Consider the following 25957-nt stretch of genomic DNA (forward strand, 5'->3'; position numbering starts at 1 on the left):
CAGAAATAAAGAAAAAGCAGGAGCTATGTTTTAATAGGTTGTAAAAAGAGTTTCAGTCATGTCCTTTTCTGCCCTTTCAAACTACTATGAATGTGAGTAAAAAGTCTGTAGGCGTAAGTAAATTATATATACAATGCTTATTCATGGGGGGAAATAAAACACCAAACTGTCAATAGTTTTCTGAGAAGTTATCAATGGCTGTCAAAGCATACAACAAACTTTACCCACTACAACTCTCTCTTCTCCATCTTGTACTTTATTTTCTCCATCTTGTTATATTCATTGATATTCCAGATTTAGCACTTCCTTTCATCCTGGAAACTCTCTGATTACAAATTTGTTTCCCTGAGAGGAAGTATATCCAGTATAGGTAAATGTAATACTTTCACTTTTTTCCCTCAGTGTAGTTGATGACCTTTATTTTGATTCATTGGTAAACAGCTTCTTCTTCTGGTAGATCACTATGATATTAACTGATATTTATTTAAATCATAATTTAAAATTAAAGCAAACAAACAAAACAACATGAAGGGGTTCAGAAAAACCTTCCCCAAGATGTGCCACTTTGGCATGTGGACTATTTCGAGCTAAAGGCAATCAGGACCCTACAGGCGTAAGAGAAACTTTTACCTCTCAATTAAAGAATTTAAATTGAGGGCCTTGCCCTAATTTATTACCAGAAATAAATTTTTATGGCCTATCTGTATGGCAGGGCAAACATCTACTACTGAACAACTGCTTCTCTTATCATCCTGTGGATTAACTTCTTCCCCTCTGAAGCCCCAGGCCCCTATCCCATTCCTTGGCTCAAGATGGCATATACACTTCACTTTACCTTTCCGTCTTCGAACCTCTTATGTACGTGGGGTTCCTGTACATATGTAATAAACTGGTTCTTCTCCTGTTAATCTGTCTTATGTCATTTTAACAGCCATAAGAACCAAGAGAGAAAAGGGGTGAATTTTCCCCTCTCCCACAAACACTTGGGAATAATCTCAGAATATCTGAACAAACAGGATATAGAATCATGCTGTACCCGGCATGACGATGAGGGTAAAACAGTTGCCCTGTATATCTACCTGTATGCCCAGTAGTTCTCCTGAAGTACTCCGACACTGTGAGATCTCCAAATTTTTCCAGGAAGATTAAACCACATTATTCTTAAATTCGGGTCTGTATTTTCCAAGGTATTAATTTCTTTGTTATGTTATTCCATTAAATTAATTGCTGGCACTGAGAAGCAGGCATATTTAGCAGACAACATACATGCTCTTGGCTATCCCAGAAACTGCACAGAATCCTCGGGCATGGCAGGTCAGCTAGATATTCTGGAACCTGACTGGAAATGACCTCATTCTAAGAATTACTCCCTAAGGGTAGAGGAATTTAGTAAAACCACTAATAATAACTATCTTATATTTGTACTGCGTTTTCCTCACTTTATTTGACTCTGATAACCTGATTTTTCAATTATTAGATTTAGCAATATAAAAATAATTTTTAGGTTAGTATTTAGGGCTTTCTATTTTCTTGCCCTAACTTCTCTCTTCACTTGCCTCCTTTACTATTTTCCCACAGGTGATTTGCTTGGCAAGGAATAGGTCCTATGTTTTCAAGCCTCTGTAACCTTCCTTGCCACCACTTTTCCTCCTGCCGAAGCCATGTGGCTCTTTACCATTTGTGAAATTCATATTCAGCTTCTCGTATACATAGTTAGCCCTTTTACTAGGCTGTTAACTGAGAAAGAGCCACATCTTTCTTACTTCCATATCAGTATAAGCCCTTAGAATAGAGCGCTTTGCAGCTTTGCACATAGTAGGAGTTGGATGTTTACTGAATGAGTGAGCCAAATACAGCTTAAACGGAAAAGATGGTCATTCTCAGAACTCTGATTGTTTGAAAGATTTAATTTGCCTCAAAATTGATTAATAGAGTCAACTCAGTAATTCAGGAGTGATTTGATCCTTAATTTTTCAGTTCCCATACTGCCGCTTCTGGCTTCTCATTTTTCTACCATTCTACGTCTGTTTCCCTTTTTTTGTTCCCCAAAGATTGGCACCTGGGCTAACAACTGTTGCCAATCTTTTTTTTTTTTTTCTGCTTTATCTCCCCAAACCTCCCCTGTACACAGTTGTATATCTTAGTTGCACGTCCTTCTAGTTGTGGGATGTGGGACGCCACCTCAACGTGGCCTGACGAGCGGTGCCATGTCTGCGCCCGGGATCCGAACCCTGGGCTGCCGCAGCGGAGTGTGCAACTTAACCACTCGGCCACGGGGTCGGCCCTGTCTGTTTCCCTTTATCTTTCTCTCATACAATGATAATACTGCTTTTTCTTTATGGTTGGTGTATTGGAATTAAAGGTTTAGACTTTTATAGTCTGCTAGTTTATCAATCATAGGAATTTAATCTTCGATTTTTCTGGTTACCACGTGCTTTTTTTTGCAACTCATGTCTTTGTGTAGCTCAAGTCACAGAACAGTGTCTCTCCAGCTTCAGCCTGGGACCTTCAAGTTTCTCCACAGTTCTGGGTACTAGGATGTCAAATAAATTTTTTTCCTAAATACATACTTGCTAATCTAAATGGCACTATATTATTAAATATCATATTTTTGAGGCTGCATGTCATTGTAGAAAATTTTCAGGATTAGAAAATTTCCTAATAATCTTTCCACTAACAACTGTGACCCAGTGTTAAGTTACTTCACCAACTGTCTTCATTTGTGAAATGTCGGATAAGAACTAAGTAACATAAGCAACATCTGAGTTCTGATATTTTATTTAATGGTCTATTAGTGTCTCTGATTCTTTTTTCACATGAAATTATGTGTATATAGCCAGTTCAACATTTTAAAGACACATAGTAGCTAAGAGCATTTTCACATATACTTTAACATTTTTAAGATTTTATAAATATGAGTGGTTATTTTTCTTGGGCATTTCCATCTTGGTTTCTGCATGTGCACTTGTCTTGTGATGTCTGTAATCAGGCTTCTTATTATCTGGAAATATCAATCATTCTATTTTATGCAGATGTAAAACATTTCTCTAATTAACGAGAATACAGAATGAATAATGTGCTTACTGCTCCCATTATTTCCATCTCTAACTATACAGGTGAAAAGACGTTATCTCCTTTTAGTAGAAAGTAGTCTTGGAAAGACTTTACATGAATCATTGCAATGTAATAAAAATCTTATAATCATTTTTTAATCAGACTCCCCTTTTAAAAATAGAAGACTTGTATTTTATTTTGTGGGAAGTAGAAATTACACGAATAGGTTATTACGTCATGAAAATTCCCACAATTCCTTGTATCTAATCTTTCCGAATGTCTAATTTCTAAAGAAAAAAAAAGCCATTAAGTAAAATTAAAATGGCTCTATGTAAGTCATTATCATGGCAATAACACTGTTACTAAACACTGAACTTACTTTATGACCTCTGGATAAAAGTAGACTAGTTCACTATCCACCTGTTCCATAAGCTGGCTCTCCCTTTTTATGCTGTTCAAATTAAATTGTTTGAAAAATAAAATGTTTGAACCAAAGATCATGGATATTATTCATGAAAACAATGCTTAAGCACACTTTCTTTTCTCACCTGGGGGCTGACTGGGAGGCGGTGTATAATCCTTGACTCACCTGGAAAGAGCAAGTGGGGAAAGGTCTCAATGGTTGAACATCCTCTAAGGAGGGTGGCTACTTATCCAAATCACAGTATCCAGGAGACGTAATGACTTTAAATTAATCTAGGCTGGTGTCAATATTCAACGGCTAGATATGAAAAGTAGAGACTGGCAGCAAAGGTTCCATGGCAGTGATGACAGTCATGGCATTTCAGGGATTCCATGTGTTTGATGTAAGCCTCTAGACAGGGTTGGGGCAAGGTAAAAGGGTCTAACACCCAGAAGGAAGACAGAAAAGATGGCTACAAAGTTATTAAGGCACCAGTGAAGTGAATAAGAGCTCCAGTCCAAGCTGAAACATGAGTGGAAATCAGGAAGGTCACAGGCTGAGCCAGCTCAACAGAAGGCAGAGGCTATACTTGGTAGCAAGATAATTTCTGACCCATCCTCTGGCACCTCTTAAGTTAACAAGCTTAGGGAAGACTGGGTGACATGCAATGTGAGGCTGAGCTGGGCAAAGGTGGGGCACTCAATCATCTACATTGTGTATATTTACACCAAATAGGATTCCAAAGCAAAAAAGTGACTACATATATCTTTGTGATTCGGTTTCTCCTGGCATTTTAACATTTCTGAAATTGGTATGTAATATTAACTAGATAGATGTCTTTCATTTGAAAATCTTCCCACCTCTCCCCAAAGGCTTTACTGATTAAATTGACTGTCAATCAATGGTGTCTTAAAAATTCAGGAAATATGGCAAAGTTGCCTCTAAGTCAAAAGAATAAACAGCTACTATGCAATGATAACATTTATTTAGTACTTAATATGGGGAGTAGGCATAGTATTAAGTGCTTTTATATATAATATTAAGTTTAATTCTCATAACAACCATTATCTTCCCTGTTATGGGCTGAATGTTTGTGTCCCCCAAAATTCATGTTGAAGCCCTAACCCTGAATGTATTTGGAAGCAGGAATCTTTAGGAGGTAATTATATTTAGATGAGGTCATGAGGGTGCGACCCTTATGATGGGATTAGTGCCCTTTTAAGAAGAGGAAGACTGAGATCTCTCTCTGTCTCTTTTCCTCCATGAACACACCATGTGAGCACACAGCAAGAAGGCAGCTGTCTACCAGCAAGGAAGTAGGACATCACCAGGAACCAAATCTGCTGGCACCTTGATCTCAGACTTCCTAGCTGCCAAAACTATGAGAAGTAAAGGTTTGTTGTTTAAACCACTCAATCTGATATTTGGTTATAGTGGCCCAAGCAAACTAAAACAATACCCAGTGTATAGATTAAGAAATTGAGGCTCAGAGTGATTGAGTAAAGTTAAGGTCACAATAACTTATTTAAGTCACAGCTCTGCTTGACTTCAAAGCCCAAACTCTGAACCACTTCTCTATACTGCATCCATGAAATTCAATACTGTGTTTTCAATCACAAATTTCTTTCTCTATCAGTTTTATCTATATTATTCATATAATCCACATTCATCATCTTGGTCCAAGGCACAATCACCTTTTGCCTATATTGCTGCAATAGCTTCCTAACAGGTCTCCCTGCTTCTATCTGGGAACCACATTCTCTCTTTTCTCCCTCCATATTCCCACATAGTCTACTCTTAACACAGAAACTAGAGGGATCATTTTAAAATGTCACATCATGTCACAAGACTGCTCAAATTTACTAGGCTCACAAAACCACTCAGAGTAAAAACTAAAGTGTTTACAATGGCCTTTAGATCCTACATGATCTTTCTCAGCCACCCTTACTTCTCTGACCTCATCTCCTACTACTATCTACCTCTTACCAGGCTCCAGCCACACTGACCTCCTTACTGGTGCCACTCGTACCTTAGATCCAAACTCTTACCTAATGACCTTTACATTTACCGTTCTCTCTCTCTAGAATGCTTTTTGTAGATAGTTTCTCACTTCCCTCAAGTCTCTGATCAATTCTTACATTCTCAGTAAGATCTACCTTAACCATCCCTATTTAATACAACAAGCTGCTTCTCCCACCTTCTGACACTCCTACTTTGCTCTAAATTTCTCCATGACATTTATTAACTTCTAATACACACATAATTTTATTTACTTACTATGTTTATTGTTTGACCTCTCTGCTAGAATGTAAGACCCATGAGGGCAAGAATCTTTGTCTGTTATACTCAATGATGTAACCCCAGGTGCCAAGAACTGTGCCCGATATCCAGTAGGAACCAAATAAATATTGGCTGAATGAATAAGCTATGGAAGATAAATTACTTGTCACTAGAAGACAGGCTATATTTTAGGTGAGATACTGGAAATAGAAGGACCCAGTCAACTCTTCATTAACTCACCAACAGAATGTAGTAGGAGTAACACTAAACAGTCTCAAATATGTTTAGAGTCTCAATAAATATTTACTGTGGAACAATTAAAAATATAGAAATATACAAAGTAAAAATGAAAGCCACCCATTCGACAGAATAAGCATTAATACTATTTAAATATATATTATTATATTAAATACATTGAAATATATATTTATACAAATAAATATTAAATATATAGTATGCTATATAATATAAATATGTAATATATAAATATATATAAAATATATTTATATATTTAAATGTATATATATTTATATATATATTACCTTAGTGTTATTTCCTATGTATAAACATACCTTTAAATCTTTTAAAAATTTAATATATCAAATTAAAAAGCTTCTGCACAGCAAAGGAAATCATCAACAAAATGAAAAGGCAATGTACTGAATGAGAGAAAAAATTTGAAAATCATATATCTGATAAGGGGCTAATATCAAAAATACATAAGGAATTCATTCAACTCAACAGAAAAAATCAATCCAATTAAAAAATGGGCACAAGATCTGACTAGACAGCTTCCCAGAGAAGACGTACAGATGGCCAACAGGTACATGGAAAGATGCTCAATAGCACTAATCATTAGGGAAAGGCAAATCAAAACCACAATGAAATACCACTTCACACCTGTTAGAATGGCTATTATAAAAAAGACATGAAATAATGAGTGTTGGAAATGACCCGGAGAAAAGGGAACCCTTGTGCACTATTGGTGAGAATGTAAATTGGTGCAATCACTATAGAAAACAGCATGGGGGTTCCTCAAAAAATTAAAAATAGAACTACCATATAATCCAGCAATTCCACTTCTGGGTATTTATCTGAAGAAAACAAAAACATTAATTCAAAAAGATATATGTACCCCATGTTCTTTGTAGCATTATTTGCAATAGCCAAGATACAAAAACAACTTAAGTGTCCATCAATGGATGAATGGATAACGAAGATGTAATACGCACACACACAGACACAAAGGAAAACTATTCAGCCATAAAACAGAATGAAATCTTGCCATTTACAACAACATGGATGGACATAGAGGACATTATACCAAGTGAAATAAGTCAGTTAGAGAAAAGTATCATATGATCTCACTTACATGTGGAATTTAAACAACAACAACAACAAGAAACCAAGCTCACAGATACACAGAACAGATTGCTGGAAGCCAGAGGCAGGGGATGGGGCGGGGGGGGGTGGGAGAAATGGGTGAAGGAGGTTAAAAGGTACCAAATTCCAGTTATAAAACAATTAAGTCATGGGGATATAATGTACAGTATGGGGACTACAGTTAATAATACTGTATTGCATATTTGAACATTGCCAAGAGAGCAAATCTTAAAAGTCCTCATCACAAGAAAAAAAAAATTTGTTAACTATGTGTGGTAACAGATATTAATCAGACTTATTGTGGTTATCATTTCACAATATACACCAATACCAAATCATAATGTCATACACCGGAAACTAATATAATATTATGTCAATTATACCTCAATAAAAAAATAAAACAAAATAAATTAAGATTATCCAGTCTCTTGACATGTTTTTCCCTAAAGGAGATACATGTATACAAATCTCTTCTAACAAAAACAACAGAAAAACCTCTCCTTGGATGCTACATTTCCATCATCTACAATTACTTCTCTCCTTCCCTTCAGAGTCAAGTTCCTGGAAAGAAAAGAATATTATTTCTGTCTATTCTTTCCCACTACCCACTTAAAATAAAAGTACTCTAGCCAAAAGTCATCTATGACCCAACTGCCACCAACAATAGACTATTTTTAGTTCTCATTGCACTCAACAATTCTGCAGCATTTAACATCGTCAGCCAATTCTTTCTCTTAAAATTGTCATTTATAAGAATGCCACTTGAATGAAGTCTCCTTTGAATTTCTAACCCTGTTTCCTTTTCTAGTTTTTCTTCCTTTGGCTACCCACTAAATGTTGGTATTCTGTAGTGCCCAGCCTTGGACCTTTTCTTTTCTAACAGTACACATTCTCCTTAAGCAATCATATCTTTAATCCCTATAGTTTTAGCCACTACCTTTTATGCTGATGACTCAATAATCTTTGTCTTTAGCCTAGATCACTCTCCTGAACCCCAAATCCATAGATCTATGGATATCCATTATTCTATTAGATATCCATCCCTCTGTGGATTTGCCACCCAGGCATAGGAAAACACAGCATGTTCAAAAGTAAGTTAACTTTTCCCTTAACCTACTCCTCATCCAAAATCTTAGTGATTGTTACCACAATCCAATTGTTATTCACCCAAGAAATAAATTTAGCAATAAATAAATTTAGCAATCATTTCAGATATTTCCTTTATCTTCACTTTTCACATTACACCAGCGATCAATTCATACAGATTCCATTGTGTAACAGCTCTATATTTCACTCCCCTTCTGTCTTCCCATTATTACTGCCTCAGTTCAGTGCTCATAATCTCTTATGTGGATTTAGAGTCTCCTCTTCTTTCACGATCCCTACAGTTCATGTTCTATACTGCTGCCAGACAGATCTTTCTAAGTGGAATCTGGAATATACCACTGTCTGTATCTTTTAGAGGGAAGGGAAATTTTCACCCTCTTTTTCAGTCCAGAGAAACCTCCATCTAGCCTCAGGTAAAGAAATTACAAATAGGTAAATCAGTTTACAGGAAACTAACCAAACTGGTGGTTGATGTCACTATGTTAAAAATGTAGGCCCTGCTACCATCTTCTCTTTTCCTTTTTTCACATGATACTATCATGCTCAGAAATATGACACTTTTAGGCTCAGAGGCCAGCTGACTAGCTGGTCCAAAGTCTGAATTTGGAGCTTTATTATCTAATTAAAATAGTAAAACATGCTTATGGCAACAAATGAAACTTTTAAAGGCAAAGCAAACCATGGTGGTCTCTATTGGTTGGATAACCCAATACTTTTCTCAGCCCTATTTTCCTTTCTAAGAACAGTTCTCTGTTATAGAACCCAGAAAGCCTAAATAGTTGTTTACCTAGGGTTTCTTAAAGCTAGAGTTGGTCCAACTTGGGCCAATGAGCCATAAGGAAAATATGCTGAAACTTTCTGGGAAACCTTTGGATTTCCTGATGAAAAGAGCAGAAATAGCTGACACTATCCCTTTCCTTTCCTTGAACAGAATGATCCTGATATTTGGATCTGTGTCAGCCATCTCGCAACATGTGGCAACATGCATGAGAACAGAAGGAAAGTGGAGACAAAATTACAGTCTCCATCCTTGGATTGCAGAAACTACTATCTCTAGACTTACTATATGAGAAAAATAAACACCAGCTTGTCAAGCTCCTGTCAGTCAAGTTTCTGTTATTTACAGCTAAAATGACAACGACCATCTCCCTTCCACTTGCCTGCTCTCTACCTTTCAGATGCAACCATCCCTGAGGCAGTATTGGTGAATCCTTTTATACCTTCTCTTGGCTCATAGAAAATATAAAAGCACATGTGCAGATAAACATTCTTCCGCCATCTTTTTCACTTACCAACATACCATGAATATCTCCATAAATTAGTAGATATTGATCTATCTTTTCCTCTTATTTTTTTAATCTAGATACACACATATTTTATATAAATAGGATGATCTCATAGCTGCTTTTTATATTTCAGCTTTTCTCTTTTCTTTGTTGCTTGCCTTCCCTTTCCCTTCTCTCTGTAGACTTGCTCCTCCTCCCAGTCTCTCCTGTCTCATTTCTTGTACTGTTTTATCCTGCATTTTATCATTTCCTCTCTGAGGCCTGATCACTTTCCTTTCACTACTCTACCCTCTGGAAAATGTCCCACCTCCTCCTTTATGGCCCTACTATTCTTCTTACACCTTCCACATTACCTATGTTGTCTACATATGTCACCCTCTGTTACATTAATAAGACGCTGTGGGCATGGACTATGTTTTACTTTTTTCCTAATTCCTGGACCTGGAGGGCAGAATAGAAATTGGAATCAAGTAGAGAAGTGGAGAAGAACTTTGAGACAAGGGGACAACATGGGGAAATCATGGAGTGTGTGGATAAGGCACCTGTTAGTCTGAGTGAATAAGAGCTTTTCCAATAAGGAGTAGAAAATACTACTTGGAGAGCTAAGGTGGGTCAGCTGCTATTGGTCACGAATGGCAAACTATAGGCTATGGGGCAAAAACAGCCTGCTGCCTGTTTTTATAATAAAATTTCAGTGGAACACAGCCATGCTCATTTACCTGTATATTGTGCGTGGCTGCTTTTTGTTACTGCGGCAGAACTAAGTAATTGTGACAAAGACTGTACGGTCAGCAAAACCTACAGTATAGGCCATTACTTGCCAGCCTGAGAAGTCTTATCATCTTCTTGAAGGTAATATAGCACTGCTAATTTCCACCAAAATCAAGAAATATTTATTGAGTGAGATAAGCACTATTTTAGGCCTTGGGGATTTTCTTAGTCTCCTCTGGCTGCAATAACAAAATACCATAGACTGGGTGGCTTAAACAGCAGACATTTATTTCTCACAGATCTAGAGGATGGGAATCCAAAATTAGGGTGCCAGCATGGCTGGATTCTGGCGAGGGCTCTCTTCCTGACTTGCAGATTGCCACCTTCTCGCTGTGTGCTCATATGGCCTTTCCTCTGTGTGTGTGGAAAGAGATCTCTTTCTCTTCCTTGTCTTATAAGGTCACCAGTTCTATCGGATCAGGATCCCACCCTTATGACTTCATTTAACCTTAATTACCTCCCAAAACCCTATCTCCAAATACAGTTACATTTGGGGGTTAGGGTTTCAACATATGAATTTCGGGGGGAGGGAGGGCCACAATTCAGTCCATAGCAGAGATACACATGGCACTAGGGATTCTGCAGTGAGCATATCAAGCCAGGAAGACCTGTGAACTAATTCTTTAAAAAAGAAGAAAGATGTGAAGAGGAGATATTTTCAAGAATATGAGTGGTAAGTGGCAAATAGAGGCAGTAATTAAGGCATGAGGAACCAAGGGCCTGAACCAGAGAGCTTGCGTTGGGAATTTAAGACATTTTGACAGCAAAATCAGCAGCAGCTAATTTTTATTTGAGTGGAGGAGGAAACATTGGTTTTATAATGATAATTTTGATTTTTTTCCTTGTAAGCCTTAAAAACAATCATCTCTCTTGGTTCACATTTTTACTTTGCATTCCCCTATTTCTTTTGAAGATTTTTAAAAAGAAGTCAAAGATCTTAGTTTCTGACTTCCAGGCAGGTGAGAAGTCTCATTGGGCTACCACTGAGAGAGCACACAGCTCTATACAAAAGCAATTTTTCAGCCTCCAGCAACAATCCTTACACCTGTCAATCAGTTCCAGATCCACTAAATCCTGCTACCCTTGAGTCACCGTATGTCACACATTACTTTAGAGAATAAAGAAGTCTTCTCTCTTCTTTACTAAACCTCTTGGGATTCTTTTCCTGTTTTATTCCTTTCTCCTTTATTTTCTTTGTATTTTTGTAGCAGAAAAACATGTATATATTAATCAATGCGGTTTTTTGTTCCTAGTTCTTGTTATCTACAACCTTCTTCTCCATTCAGGCAGAAACAGATCATGTTTTACTGCCTCATGAAATAGATGACATAGCAGTATATAGATAACAAAGAAATTAAATTATTAAACTTTTGGCATTTGATTTTCAAAAGCCTAGGATTCTGAGCATAAATGATAGATTTTGGAAGATCTTTTTCCTGCTCTTCCTTTCCCCATCCCCATATGCTCAACACATACTAAAGATTCTGTGGGATTAGAGGAAGAATCAGGTGGAGCTCTGAAAAGGTACTCTGCAACATATTCGCCTCAGTCTACATTGGTGGGAGGATAATGGACAGAAGAGAAAATTCCATCAGGTTTGAGGTTTTGATAGCAGGGAAGCCCACAACCTCCAATCTCCAGAGTATAGTTTAAGGAGGAACAAGGTCTCAGAATTCTCTTATGATTCGCATGGTAAGGGAGCAGCAGAGGATGGCAAGGATTTGGCACTGAGTGGACAATACATGTCTTTTAGTCAACACAAGGAAGAAAGTAAAATGATTAGGAAGATAGTTCAGTAGGTATCATTCAGGCCACATATCCATCCCACTTGCCAACATGCTGACACTCCCTAGAAACTTATGACACAGACCTAGGGGGAAAGAAGAGGAGAAAGTCCTATACTGATTAAGATTTAGTTCCTAGCCTCCAAAAGAAAGAAGGCTCAAAATAGAAATTAACTTTACTCACTCATTCATTCATTCAATTCATTCAACAAATATCCCTTATGTACTTACTATATACAAATAACTTTTAGTTAAAAATAATGAAAATTACATTTTCTGAATATCTGACTTCGTGGACTATAATTCATTCCTAAAACAAATTCCTAAAACAAATCCCTCTCCTGTCTTTTTATTAGATCATTTCACCTCTTCTCATAAACTGGAAATATGCCTACCTTTCTCTAAATCTTATTCCATTGCATTTTTCTTATGCCTAACACAAAGAACATGTTGTGTCATGAAAAAAGTTTAGACATTAAGGTTATCAGAAAAAGCAGTGATTAAAAAACAGCATATGGAAGTTACTTTAAACATATAGACATACATGTTACAGAATTCTTTTCATGTCTGACTCTTACAAGAAATGTGAATTTTTATAAATGTCATTGTTGTGGCATAAGAATCTGTATTTCTAGTCTCAGAATAGGACTTCAAATTTGCATAAATACATATTTCAAATTTTACAGTTTTGGATTTCTAACATATGCTAGCTTCCATATTAGTCATCAAAAATATATATTAAGAAACAACTGGAAAAGTTTTTTATATCACCAAAAAAGACTTTCGGTCAATATGGGGAACCAAGTCAATGCAGTAAACGTCCTTCTACTACTAATTAAATTAAAATGCTAGAGAAAATTCTCAAAAACATGGGGCTGGTCCCATAGCCTAGTGGTGAAGTTTGGCGTGTTCCACTTCGGTGACCTGGGTTCAGTTCCCCAGGTGCAGACCTACATCACTCAGTGGTCACCATGCTGTGGTGGTGACCCACATACAAAATAGAGCAAGACTGGCACAGATGTTAGCTCAGGGCAAATCTTCCTCAAGCAAAAAGAGGAAGTTTGACAATAGATGTTAGCTCAGGGTAAATCTTCCTCAGCCAAAAAAAAGAAAAATTCTCAAAAACATAATATATATCTATGTAGAGGTTGGGAGTCAAAACTCTTCTCTGTGTATAGCAGCAATCTAGAAAGGCTATTTGTTCTGAGGACTATGGTAGAAGCCAGCTACCCTGGACCTTAAAGAGTCAGCAAAGGATACCAATACTCCTACCTGTACTATTTGTGGGTGTAAGGTCTGAATTAGCATTTCCTAAGAAGCTTGTAAACCCTGAATAGAGAAAATAACATTAAAATAAGTCCTGTACTAGTGAAAGCCATAAGATGACAGCAAAGTCAAAAACAAAACCAGCCCCAAGGGGTTTCTTCCACAATTCAGGGCACCTGAGATTTATACAGAAATAACTCCAATTGAAGATAAGCTCACAGTCAAAAATTTCAAGGTATGCCAGAAAACAAACTGCCAATGAAAAAGTATAAGTAGATGTACGAATGGAAGAATTTATTTTTGAAGAACTAAATATAACTGAGAAATATAAAAGAAACTTTAAGTGTGTTAAAAGAGATTTTAAAATAGAAATATAGTAAATAAGGTGAGAACAGGATGTAATAAAATATAATAAAACAAAAAGTGAATTTGAAAAAGAACCCAAATGGAGACTGTAAATATGAAAAAGGCTAAAGAAGACGGAATTAGTAAACTGAAAAACATTGCTAAAAGAAATATGGAACAATTCAACTTTAAGATCCTCAGCTTATCTTAGAGAGATAAGGTAGGGATTTCCTTGAATCTTTCCAAGCATGGAATAGGGCAGTAGGGAATTTTAGAAAATCATCTTATTCAGCACTAAAATCAAGGCTTCTCTAAAAATCTTTTTCAAATAATACTCTATTTCACTACTAACTAAATTGTATTATACCTTTCTAGATTGGCAGTTCCTAACTCCAGTGTCAAATCTGTGGACATAAGTCTAATGTCTTTTCTGGCTAACTTATTAAGTCACTAACTGGCTCTCTGATATGACTCTTGTAAAACCTTGCCATTCACCATTCCTTTCAAATTCTTCTGATTCTACAACTTCTCTTTCTCTAATGGCTTCTTGCATTTAGACACACATACACAAAGAATTCCCTTAATCTTGCATCTTGTTCCAACTAGCCCCTCCCTGTCTCTCCTTCCTGTCACAGCCAAACAGCTCAAAAGAACTGTCTCTACTTAGTTTCTAAATTTTTTTACTTTTGCAAATATTCTTCAACCCAGTTCCTGTTGTTACTAGACCCAATAGTTATTTTTCAGTTTTCATCTTTCTTGATCTCTTGGTTGCATTTGACACTGTTGATCATTCCCTTCTCTTACACACTTTAAAATGTCTTAAACTATTCTTCACTTCTCTTGATTTTTATGATACAACACTCTTTTTGCTTACCTTCCTGTTTGTTCCTCAAGTGCATCTTCCTTTTCCCTTTCCTAAAGGTGAAGTTCCTTAATGCTTAGTCTTAAGCTGCCTTCTCCTTTTTTCTTCTGAATCTATACAATTTCCCTAGGCAAAGGACCTGAAGCTCCTGCTAACACCTGTATGTAGATGACTTTCAGGTTTATAACTCCAGCTCTCGTACCTCTTTTGAGCTCTAAAACTATACATCTAAGTGTCTATTTGATATTTCCATTATGATGTCTTAAAGGTACCTCAATTTAATATGCCTCAAACCGAACTCACAATCTTCTCTCCAGAACCAAGCCACTTCTAATTTTCATTAGTCTACTGAATCCATTCAGCCCCACAAGCTAGGTGTTATCCTTGATATTTCTTCCCAGTGTGTCAGTAAATTCTGTTTATTCCAATCCTCAAATTTCTCTTAAATCTATTCCTATCTTTCTATCTTTAAAAATACCACTCTCTCTTTACCTGGAGTACTTCAATAAACTACTAACTGGTCCTTACATCCTTTCTTGCATCTAACAACTTCTGCAGACTTGGCAAAAATAATTTTTTTCAAACTGCCATTCTTATTATGCCACTCTATGGTTTAAAAACATCCAATGCCTTCCTATTGCTCTTAGGCTAAAGAACCAACACCTATACCATGGGCCCTCCTACCCCACTCAGCCTCACCAACTTCCTCTTTCACCACCTATGATTGCCCTCTGAGCTCTCTTCTGTCCTTTTACTTCCTTAAATGTACCATTCTCCTTCAGAATACACATCTTGGTACACATTGGTTTATTTATCTGGAATGTTGGTCCCTCATACCTATTAACCTAGTTAACACCTAATCACTTATTAGATCTTGGCTAAAAAGACACTTTTCAGGAAAGCCTTCTCTGACTCCTTATTCTAAAATAGGTCCCCTAGTTACATGCTCTCATAGAAACATGTACTTCTTCACATCATTTATCATAGTTTGAGTTTTACATATTTGTTTATGACAGCTTGATTAATGTGTGCCACTCCCATTAGACTGTAAGCTCTGTGCCTAATACATTGCCTGCTTTGTAGCAGCCACTCAATTAATAGCTGTTGAATGAATGTGCTATTCTAATAATACATGTTTAATAAGTTAAAAATGTTTGAAAATAATTGTTTTAAATTCCCTGTTTCTAACCTATTCTATTTTATTATCTCTACACTATAAATCTATTTGCTTTCTGATTTTCTTTCTTGATTGGGGGAAAAGAGAAAGGGTTATAGCTGGGGAGTTGGGAACTATGTGTAAAACTGGAGATATTCCTGAGAATGTGTGTGAAATTTTCCTTCATTTGTGTCACAGTAAGGGGGGAAAAAAACCCCTGGGAATTGTAGCTCTAGATTGCCAACTAATAGTTTATTATTTAAAAAAAAATAAAACAAAAGTTCTAAGAAGAACAGAAATAACTTGAGAAACAGTACACCTCTTTAGGCTAGTCAGTAACATGTGACTAAGGGAAGTCTCATTTCATTCACTCTCTTGTGCCACTGTGTGGTGTCCTGGTTTTAACCTCCCCTCTGGGAATACGCAAGCTTTTCTGATAACTATTACAGGCAGAAAGTAGAACAACCAGTTCTCCAAAATAGTGCTTCAAGTTTAGGGGATATTATGTTCCTTAGATGCTAGCTACACAAAAAAAGAAAATATTAGGCATATGCTTTATTTTAGTTTCACAGACAGCAATAAAAATCCTGTTCACACACATAACATTTACTTCAGCCTTTTAAGCATGAGGCTGTGTATAATATCCTAAATTAAATTTTAAAACGCTGCCCCCTCTGTGGAAATTATTGTATGTTATGGACTCAACATTTGTGTCCCCCCAAAATTCATATGTTGAAATACTAACCTCTCAATGTGATGGTATTTGGAGGTGGGGCCTTTGGGAGGTACTTAAGCTGTGAGGGTGGAACCCTCAAGAATGGAATTAGTATCTCTATAAAAGAGGCCCCAGAGAACTCCCTTGCCCCTTCCACCACATTATGACGCAATGAGCAGACGGCCTTCTATGAACAGGAAGAAGGCTCTCACCAGACACAGAATCTGTCGCCGCCTTGATCTTAGACTTCCCAGCCTCCAGAACTCTTAAAAACAAATGTTTGCTTAATCTACCTATCTATGGTATTTTTGTTATAGCAGCCTGAGCAGACTAAGACCTTGCATCTTCTATTTAAATAGCCGAATATTATACAGAGTACATTACTGTTCTGATTAAAAAGGTAATAAATGCAAAATAAAAACCCCACAAAGGAAATAAAACCTCTAATCACACTTTATCTTGATAACCAAGATAACCATTGTTAATATTTTATGTTATTTGAATTTTGTTTTTGGTGTTGTATACACAAGAGTTTTTACAAAAATAAGATCATGGTATACATATTTTCCCATTGTGAATATCTTGCAAACCTGCATTGTTTTCTGTCCTTCATAATGGATACGAAATATTCTAGGCCAGTGGGTCTTCACTGGGGTAATTTTGCCCCAAGAGCACACAGGGCAATGTCTGGAATCATTTTTTATTGTCATGACAGGATGACCGGGAATGTAGGAGTGCTACTAATGTCTGTGCATCTAGTGTGTATGGGCGAGGAATGCTGCTAAACATCCTGTAATACACAGGTAGCCCCCAACAAAATTATCCAGTCTGAAATGTCAATAGTGACAAGGCTGAGAAACGCTGTTTTAGTACACAGGGCATTTTAAATGCTGCAATCAATGGAAAATGAAATCAAATCTTATACTGCATTGTCATTAATTTATGGACATATTACTAATTCTCTACTGTACTTTTTCTATGGGGATGCATAAAGTCCTTTTCAATATTCCTAAATTTTTTTGTGATATATTCCCATTGGGTAGCTTTTGAAAAGCAAAGAAAAATCCGCCACGCAGTCCCTAAACATCCAGTTGTAAAAATGTAGTTTTTCACTCAGCGTTATACAATTCTCATAGCACTTTGAATCTCTTCTTCCTAGAACTTATCACAATGTAATTTTACATTGATTTATCTGTCTCCTCCACTAAATTATAACTTCCACAAAGACAAAGACCATGTCTGTCTTTTCTCATCGTTATGTTATGTTCCTTTGCACAAGGCCTCGCACATAGTGAGCACTGAAATGTTTATTAAATTAATGAATAACAGTAGTAACCAGTGAGATGATGTAATTACTTTTTATACTTTGGTCACAAAACACAAAGAAATATAAATAAAACAAAAATGATGTGTACTAATTGCAATTAATACTCAAAAGCACATATACATTTATTATATCAAATGTTCAGCACTAAAAGGAGGGTTCAGTATAGTTAAAACAGCAGAAAATACAAACAGCATGTACTCGTATACCTTTGTGATGTTTTTCCATGAATGATTTATCACAATAAGAAGTAGCAGTTTTTGTTTATTTTCTACAGTCACTAATTCATTGCTTTAGATAAATACACAGCTGTAGAAGACCAAGCACATGAAATATCTGATTTCTTCTAATTAAGTATTTTATTGCTCAATATTGTTTTGCTCTAGCAGGGATCAAAGACCATGAATTACATTTAAAGAAGTCAACTGAAAGTATCTATAAGCCTATTAGCTGATATGCTAATGGAACAAGATGAACAAAAAATATGTCAGTTATCTTGTGGTCACACCTTAAGCTCTTCTTTATTTTCACCAAAATCATCTGAATTTACATTCAGATAATTTTTTTGCATGAGCAATATTTCTAAATTATATCCTTTCCTCAGGAGCTAAAAATCTAATTTGGAAAAGCATAACAGACGAACAGCTAAAAATCTGGTTACAGTTAAGATATTGATTTTTTAAATCCTTAAAAATTTACTCTTCAGAAAGGCATATGTTGAATTCCCAATTTTGCTACTTAACGTATTTTGTGATCTTAAGACAACTTACCTAACCTGAGTCTCAGTTTATTCATCTGCACAATGGGAATAATATCATTTACCTCATGGATTTGTTGTAAGAATTAAGTGAGATTACACAAATAAAGTACCCAATAAAGAGCCTGACAGAAGAGCATGTTAAATAAAGATGACCCCTTTACGGCCATGGGCATATTCCACAAATATAACCCAGAATCTGACCTCAAATTCCTAAAGAAGACAAGAATAGTTTGTAGTAATTTGCTTACTGATTAGATGGGTGTGCAGGGAAATGAATAGTGCATTTACTGAGTTAAGTTCCCTTTTCCTTGCCCAGCTATTTACTGTCAAACTGAAGAGAGAAGGATATAGACTAACACTGCTTTGGTTGTGTGAAACCTGGCACTGAAGCCCACCATTTTATTTGTCTTCAGTTGGGTAGGGCCAGTTATCAATAACTATACTTCCCTCTAAAATGTGATAAATACAGACAAGACAAATATAGTGGTTTGTCCATTTATTCCAGAGATATATTTTTATGTCCTTCTGTGAAACATGCTAGTTCCTTTTAAAAAAAATAAAAGTAAAGAAGTCTTTTGTTTTTGTGGCTGTATTGGGAAGAAGAGGGGAAAGAAGAAGACTCCGATCAGCACGTCATAATGGTGGGCAGGGTTTACCTGGCCCACGGCTTTCAGCCAGGCAGTGAATGCCTGCAGTGTTTTCTGCAATGAATATATGTAAAAACTGAAAATTGATGGGTACCTCACCTCTTAAGTTCCAAACTAAAGTTTTAAAAGTAGATTATCACTTCAAAAATAAGCTAAAACCATTCGTGCTCCATTGGAAAATCAGCTTTATTTCAAACATAAACTTTGAAGTTAGAAAATAAAGTCAGAGGTGAACAATTGTGGCACTAATCAGAATTTCCAAAGGCCTATGTGATTTATTCTAATGTCTCATAGCTTAGCTAACAGTGGCTTACTAAAAGAGCAATTTATCTCACACGAACACATCAGGGTCTTCAGTTTTTTGAAAAGCATTTTCAGTTCTACTTAGAAAGGAACAAACAAATAATTTTCAGGCTTTTATCTGGGCACAAAGGAATACTAAAAAGAGACTGCAATGCTCTATGAGGCATAAGGAAACACAGAAGAGTTACCTTAAATTTGCCAGATGTGGGCTGCTGCTGGCAATGACAACCCATCACAGGCAATTACAGGGAGAACAAAACCATCATGTATTTCCTCTTAAAAATTATAACAGAGAGGTGTGATAATTTTCAATGGGGGGACTATATAAATGAAGACAGCATAAAAAGAGTAAAGGCATGTCCAAAAAGTGACTTTAACACTGTGTCATTGGATGGGTTATTTGAAATCATCCCACAAAGATACTGAAAGATATCATCTATTAAAAAAAGGAGAGAAAGGACACATGAGAGATAAGAATGGTATGAACAAGGCTATGGACATGGGAATCAGCAATGTGGATGTAGGTATGTAACAAATGGTAGAGATATTAGAGGAAGTAATAGTAGATAAATGTGGGTTGGCAGTTCCCTGATAGAGGATTTTGATGCTGTGCTGCGAATCAGTATAGGTTTCAGGGACTGGTTCATGTGATAGAGAAGTGTGTTTAAGGAAGTGCTGGCAGCTCTGCATATAACTGTCAGAAGTTAAGAGGGACTAAAGGCAGGACATTTTCCCCAAGGCTGTTGCTGCAGTCCAAATATAAAACGACAAGGGGCTGGACCAAGATTTTGGCTGTAGCATTGGAGAGAAATGGGCAACAGCAGATAATAAATTTTTCTTAGGAAAAAAAATTAGAAGGTATTTGCTCTTTTGGAATTAATCAGACGGTTCCGAGAAGTTGAAAATTTCAAAATCTTACTTTGTATGCTCTTCTCCATGTACAAGATGTACTTTGATTTTAAAAGTTAAAAATTCACAGATGGTAGTATCAGAAATGTCCATGTTGAAATGTCAGCAAAGGATATACTACAGGGGAAGGGGTGGGGAGGGCAAAAGGGGTGATTAGGCTCACATGTGAGGGGATGGACTATAATTAGTTTTTGGGTGGTGAACATGATATAATCTACATAGAATTCGAAATATATTATGATGTACATCTGAAAGCTATATAACGTTATAATCCAATGTTACTGCAATTAAAAAATAAAAAAATTAAAAATTAAAAAATCCAATTTTGGGAAACTGAGGAAACAAGAAATGTTTTCCATTAAAAAAAAAAAGGTAACAGGTCTTCATGAAGCCATTCTGTTAACTGATTTTTCACTTCATAGCTGCTAACCAATATATGAGAAGAGGATAAATTAGGAAATATCAGTAGTTAAGAGGTTCTTTACATAATCAACTTTCAAGTATACTTTATCTAGTGATGAGGTGGAATCAGCTTAAAGAGCCAAATGTGCGCATCTCTTCCCAACTCTTCATTCAGTGATTTCATATTGGTTGCTTGAAATCAGGCATGGTGAGAGCATTTATATGTGAAAACTGGCAAGTGCTACAAGTCAGGGCTTTTTTTCCCTGGAGAAATATTTATCAGCACAGCACTGGTTTTACTGAAGTATAACTTACATAGAGAAAATCCACAAATGCACAATGAATTCTAACAAACTGAAAACACCTGTATAACCACTATCTGGCTGAAGAAATAGAACCCACTAACACCGTGAAGGTCTCTCTCATACTCCCTCCCAGGAAACTGATTCTCAGACAGGTGACTTATTCAAAGCCGTAGAGACAGTAAGTTTCAGAGCCAGGACTTATCTATAATGCTCTTGTACAATTGTCATTTTCATTGCTGTCATATCTATTTCCAAGTTTTATATCTTGTTGGGACTCCCACTGCACAGGATATTTGAACTAACAGCTTTTACAGAAGCATTTATTTTGCAGTGGGAGTTTTGGGTTGGGCAGAGACATCACTGTCAGTATACCACAAACGTTCCTTTGGAGAACCTAGAGAAGGTCAGAGGGAAATAAAAAGTACCTGCTGTTCATAAAAATGTTGGAGGACCCTTTTTAAGGGCTTTAATGCTCAAAATAAATCACTTAAGGCTAAAATGAACTTTATACATGACAGGTATTAAATAAATAAAAATCCTCTGCTGGTCACGGAAAGATCTCTTAAATGAGCGCATGTTTCTCATTTATCAATGTCACTGTGTTTCTGAAAATTAATGCTACCTAAATATTTCCCTATCAAAGAAATATAAAGCAATTAACTTAGACTTTGTTCATTATTAAACAAATTGTTACTAGTTAACTATATATTTAAAATTCACATTCATTGGTTGTCAGTGGACTCGGAACCATGGTAATAGAAATGAACCATCAATGTTTACAAATCCTTTAGCAAGGTGGAAGTGCTAATTCTGCTCTTCAATTTTGAAACATGAAAAGAGCAACATACAAGTAAGTTGGTATATTTAAGGCATCCAGCGCAGTACTCAGCACATAGGTGATGCTCAGTAAATGACAGGCCTGTCATTCTCCTGATTCCCCGAGACTGCTTTTACTTATTTATGTATATACCAAAGGGAAGAAGGTAACCTTAAAGAATGGATAATTCAACAGCCTTATATTTAGCTTTGAAATACATATATTATTTTTCCCTTCCATCTTCCTATTTATTTGATCAAAATAACATATAAACTTTATATGTTCTTAGTAAGCTGCCACTGAAATAAAGGAAGATCATAGAGGAAATACTACCTGAGATGTAAAAGTTGCCAAAGGTAATCGAAATGTAGAAAATGTTTTGGTAAGTGCAATAACAAAACGACGATTCAAAAGGAGTTCTTGAGAATAGGGATAAAATTGGCTGAGGTCAATAACAATACAGCTTTGTTTTCTGGTCAATAAGACTCTCAAATTGTATCAACTAAGTAGAGTAATCCTGTTGTCAAGCAGTATAAACACACCAAGATAAAAAGAGCCAAGCTTCCAGGGTTCAAATTTTGGTTCCATCACTATTAGCCGAGTAACCTTGGAAAATGACAACCTCTCTGTGCTTGTGTTTTCTCATCTACAAAAGAGGAAAAATTAAAGTACCTTCCTCATATGATTGTTGTGAGATTAAATTAGCTAATCAGCATATGGTACTTTGATTAGTGCCTAGAAGTCAGTAAAGGCCACATTTTTATTACTTCTTTATCATATTGCAATATTCATATTTATGCATACTGCCTTAAATTTGGCAAGAATATAAATAAATTTTAATCACGATATGTTTGATCAAATGTCCTTTCATTTTTATCATTTACTATATGTACCTTCGCACTAATCTCTCAAAAATATGAAAAAGTTGTCTATCACATGTACCTACCCACAATCTGCAGCAACCAGCTCAGGAAGCCAACCCATTATCTACAGTAATCAGTCTAGGAAGTCAGACTATTTTCTCTAGCAATCAGCCCAGGAAGCCAAGTGACAACCCCTCAAACAACTGGCCCCAAATGGCCTGGGCTTGATAAATAATGGATGCTTCCCTAATTTTCACTCCCACTTTCAACTTAGGACCAATCAGAGAAAGCCACATATGCACCCCAAACCAATCATGTAGCATGACTTGCTTCTAGTTAGCCCACCTACAGCTTCTCTATGCCAACAGCCTCCAGTCAGAGTACACCTGAAGTCTTCCACTTTTTTTCACTATAAAGCTTTCTATTATCTGACTGCCTCTGAGAGTCTTCCAAATGCGAGTGATGGTGGCTGACTCTCTTGCCATAGCAAGTTTGGAATAAACAGCCTTTGCTTATTCTCATTTGGTGGTCTTTGTTTATTTCCAAATGGTAATCATCTACAAGCAACCCAAAAGAAATTGCTTTTTAAAGCATATGTTTACAACATTTAATTAGATAATTGCATTCTCAAAAAGAAACAGCAATGGGGGAAGGAGGAGGAAATGAGTTTATTATGTCTAACAAGAGCCATTTTTTTTTAAGAAAAAAAGGAAAAACATCCTTTAATATCATAGAAAATATTTACAATATTCTGAGAACCAGTGACTAAAACATATTTGTATTAGAGGTATGTAAAAGGACACAATTGACAAAGGAAGTCACTTCTATTCAAGGTTGCTGTTGTGACCAGAAGCATGATATGATACGTGATTAGTGAAATGATTTCTGAGCTTACAACAGAACCACTAGAAAGCTAAAATTGTTAAGTCTGCTATTTCTGCATCTACTTAAATAAATCTCTGTGACATCAATGAAATATACCTTCTTTATGTTCTTTCCTATTTGGGGCTTTAGAACACTCGTTTGTATTCAGTAGGCATTCAGAATGAGGATGACTGCTGTATTAAATCCAACCCATAATACAGTAAGAAAAGAGGAGCCTGAACTAATAATCTGGATGACTTGATAACGAGGGAAAGGAGGGACCATACAGTAATATAAACAATGACACTTACTATGTGGAAAGCACTGTGCTAGGAAAACTTCATACAATACCGTACCACAGCCTTTTAAGATAGGTATTACCATTCCTAAGGGGGGTCAGTCCTAAAATGCTCTGATTCCGAAGGCTTTGCTCTGTATCACTAAGTTCAACTACCTCCCTAGAAGCAGTCAACAAAGGGAAACAGGCAAGCCCATACAATAAATAAAGTGTCAACACTGAAAGGAATTGAGGGATTGGTTATTCTAAATTAATAGACAATTTTACAAATGAGGAAACAGAAGACAGAGAAGTGACATGACATGCTCAGATAACATTAGTAGTAAAATCCAAGATTTTTAACCAAATATTGCAGAAATTAATTTCTTTCTTACTTAAATATGAAATAATTCACTTCAAAAGAAATACTATTCGTTTATAAATAACTCTCGGAAACCAGTTAAAACGTTGGAAAACAAATATTCAATAATAGGGGAACGATTAAAGAAATTATGGCATAACCACACAACGGAATATTTAATAGCCACTAAAGATGATGACGTAGATCATAGACTTGGAAAAACTGCCATGAGGTTATGCTAGGTGTGGGGTGAAGCAGTTTATAAGATTCTATACAGAATATGCTTTTTTGGAAAAATATACATAAAGTTACATGTATAAGTATGTGCATTATATAATATGGGCATATAGATTCACATACTATAGTCATACATTTATGTTTTGTGTTTATAAAATTGTATACATGTAAAATCTGTAAGAGGTAAGGATATATCCCAAAATGTTAAGAGTAATTGTTTTTCGGTGCTAGAAATAGGATTATCAGAGGTTTTGCTTGTTTTCACAATGTTTGAATTTATATAACGAGCACATAGTACCCTTATAATCATGAAATGAAACAAAATATAAAGCTAACAGAAAGCTCATTATCTATGAATGGGTAGAGGAAGGATAGGATTGGGAGGGGTGCAGGGAACTCTAAAGATTCTTGGTAATATTCTTTTAAAATAACTTGGAGTGGGTACATGGATGTTCTTTACATTGTGTTTCTTTATACCTGACATATATTTTATAAATGCTTTTTATTTTTGTATAACTCAGTATTTTTCCAAAGTATTAATTTTGAAAAAACAAATTACATCTGTGTTAAAGATCAGAAAATAAGACTAAGTCTCTAAAAAGTTTTGGTGAGTAGATACAGAGCTAAGCTGTGTTTATCTGTGATGGTACACATCACAACATTGATAGTTGAATAGTTTACGTCTTCCTAGAACCAATAAAATATCTCTAAATCAGAATAGGCTTAGTATTCTGCCCCTCTAGATATTCATCTCTTGCAAACAATCATCCTCATCCTGTGCACTCTCCAACTCATTCTTCCACTATTGCTCTCCCACAGAACACTTCCTACATGCCCTTGTAATCCACAGCAAATAAGGTCTTCTCAGCCTCTTCATAGATCTGCAGCTATCTCCTTGCCTTGCCCAAAACCTTTTCTTCCACAGCCTTCTCATGAAAGATTGCTACTCCTACAGCACATTGTCACAGGAAAGGGAGGTGGTGTTGGCATTTTCTCCTCTTTCAGATTATTGCTCTTCTACCTCTGAGAAAAACAAGCAAAATCCCTTCAATAACACTCACATGTGGCTACATAAGCTTCTTCTACCCACTGCTGTCCTCTTGTCTGTCATCACTTAAAAATATCCTAACTCTGTACTTTCTAGTTCAAAAAGCCCACTCTCTGAAAAACACTCCATCCCTTCATGATGGTACTCCTCAAGCTGCGTGTACAACTCTTTTCACTTTTCACATTACCTACTATCCTTCCAAGGAACTAGTTAAATCACCCATATCTAATCAGTAATTACCTAAGAAGATGTTTTTTTCAAACTGTATGTTGGCCCAAAGATATCTCCTAAACTCTAACATACATAACTATATATATATATACGTATGTATGTACGTGTGTGTGTGTGTGTGTGTGTGTATATGTACGTGTGTATATATATAAAACCAACTCTTGAATATATCTGCCTATAATTCCCACAACCATCAG

General features: G+C 36.1%; 1 protein-coding gene and 1 long non-coding RNA gene across 30 annotated transcripts in view; both read right to left on the reverse strand.

Moving 5' to 3' along the window:
- Nucleotides 1-25957, reverse strand: part of RNF180 (ring finger protein 180) — a 276981-nt gene that overhangs the window by 87321 nt on the left and 163703 nt on the right. The window lies entirely within an intron of this gene.
- On the reverse strand, nucleotides 2763-16521 carry LOC139077905 (uncharacterized). The gene is made up of 3 exons (XR_011530554.1): nucleotides 16443-16521; nucleotides 3603-3643; nucleotides 2763-3001 (listed from the first exon to the last, which is right to left on the reverse strand). It is a non-coding gene; the product is annotated as an uncharacterized lncRNA (long non-coding RNA).

This window comes from Equus przewalskii, chromosome 20 (assembly GCF_037783145.1).
Source record: "Equus przewalskii isolate Varuska chromosome 20, EquPr2, whole genome shotgun sequence".
In the NCBI taxonomy this organism is placed as follows: domain Eukaryota; kingdom Metazoa; phylum Chordata; class Mammalia; order Perissodactyla; family Equidae; genus Equus; species Equus przewalskii.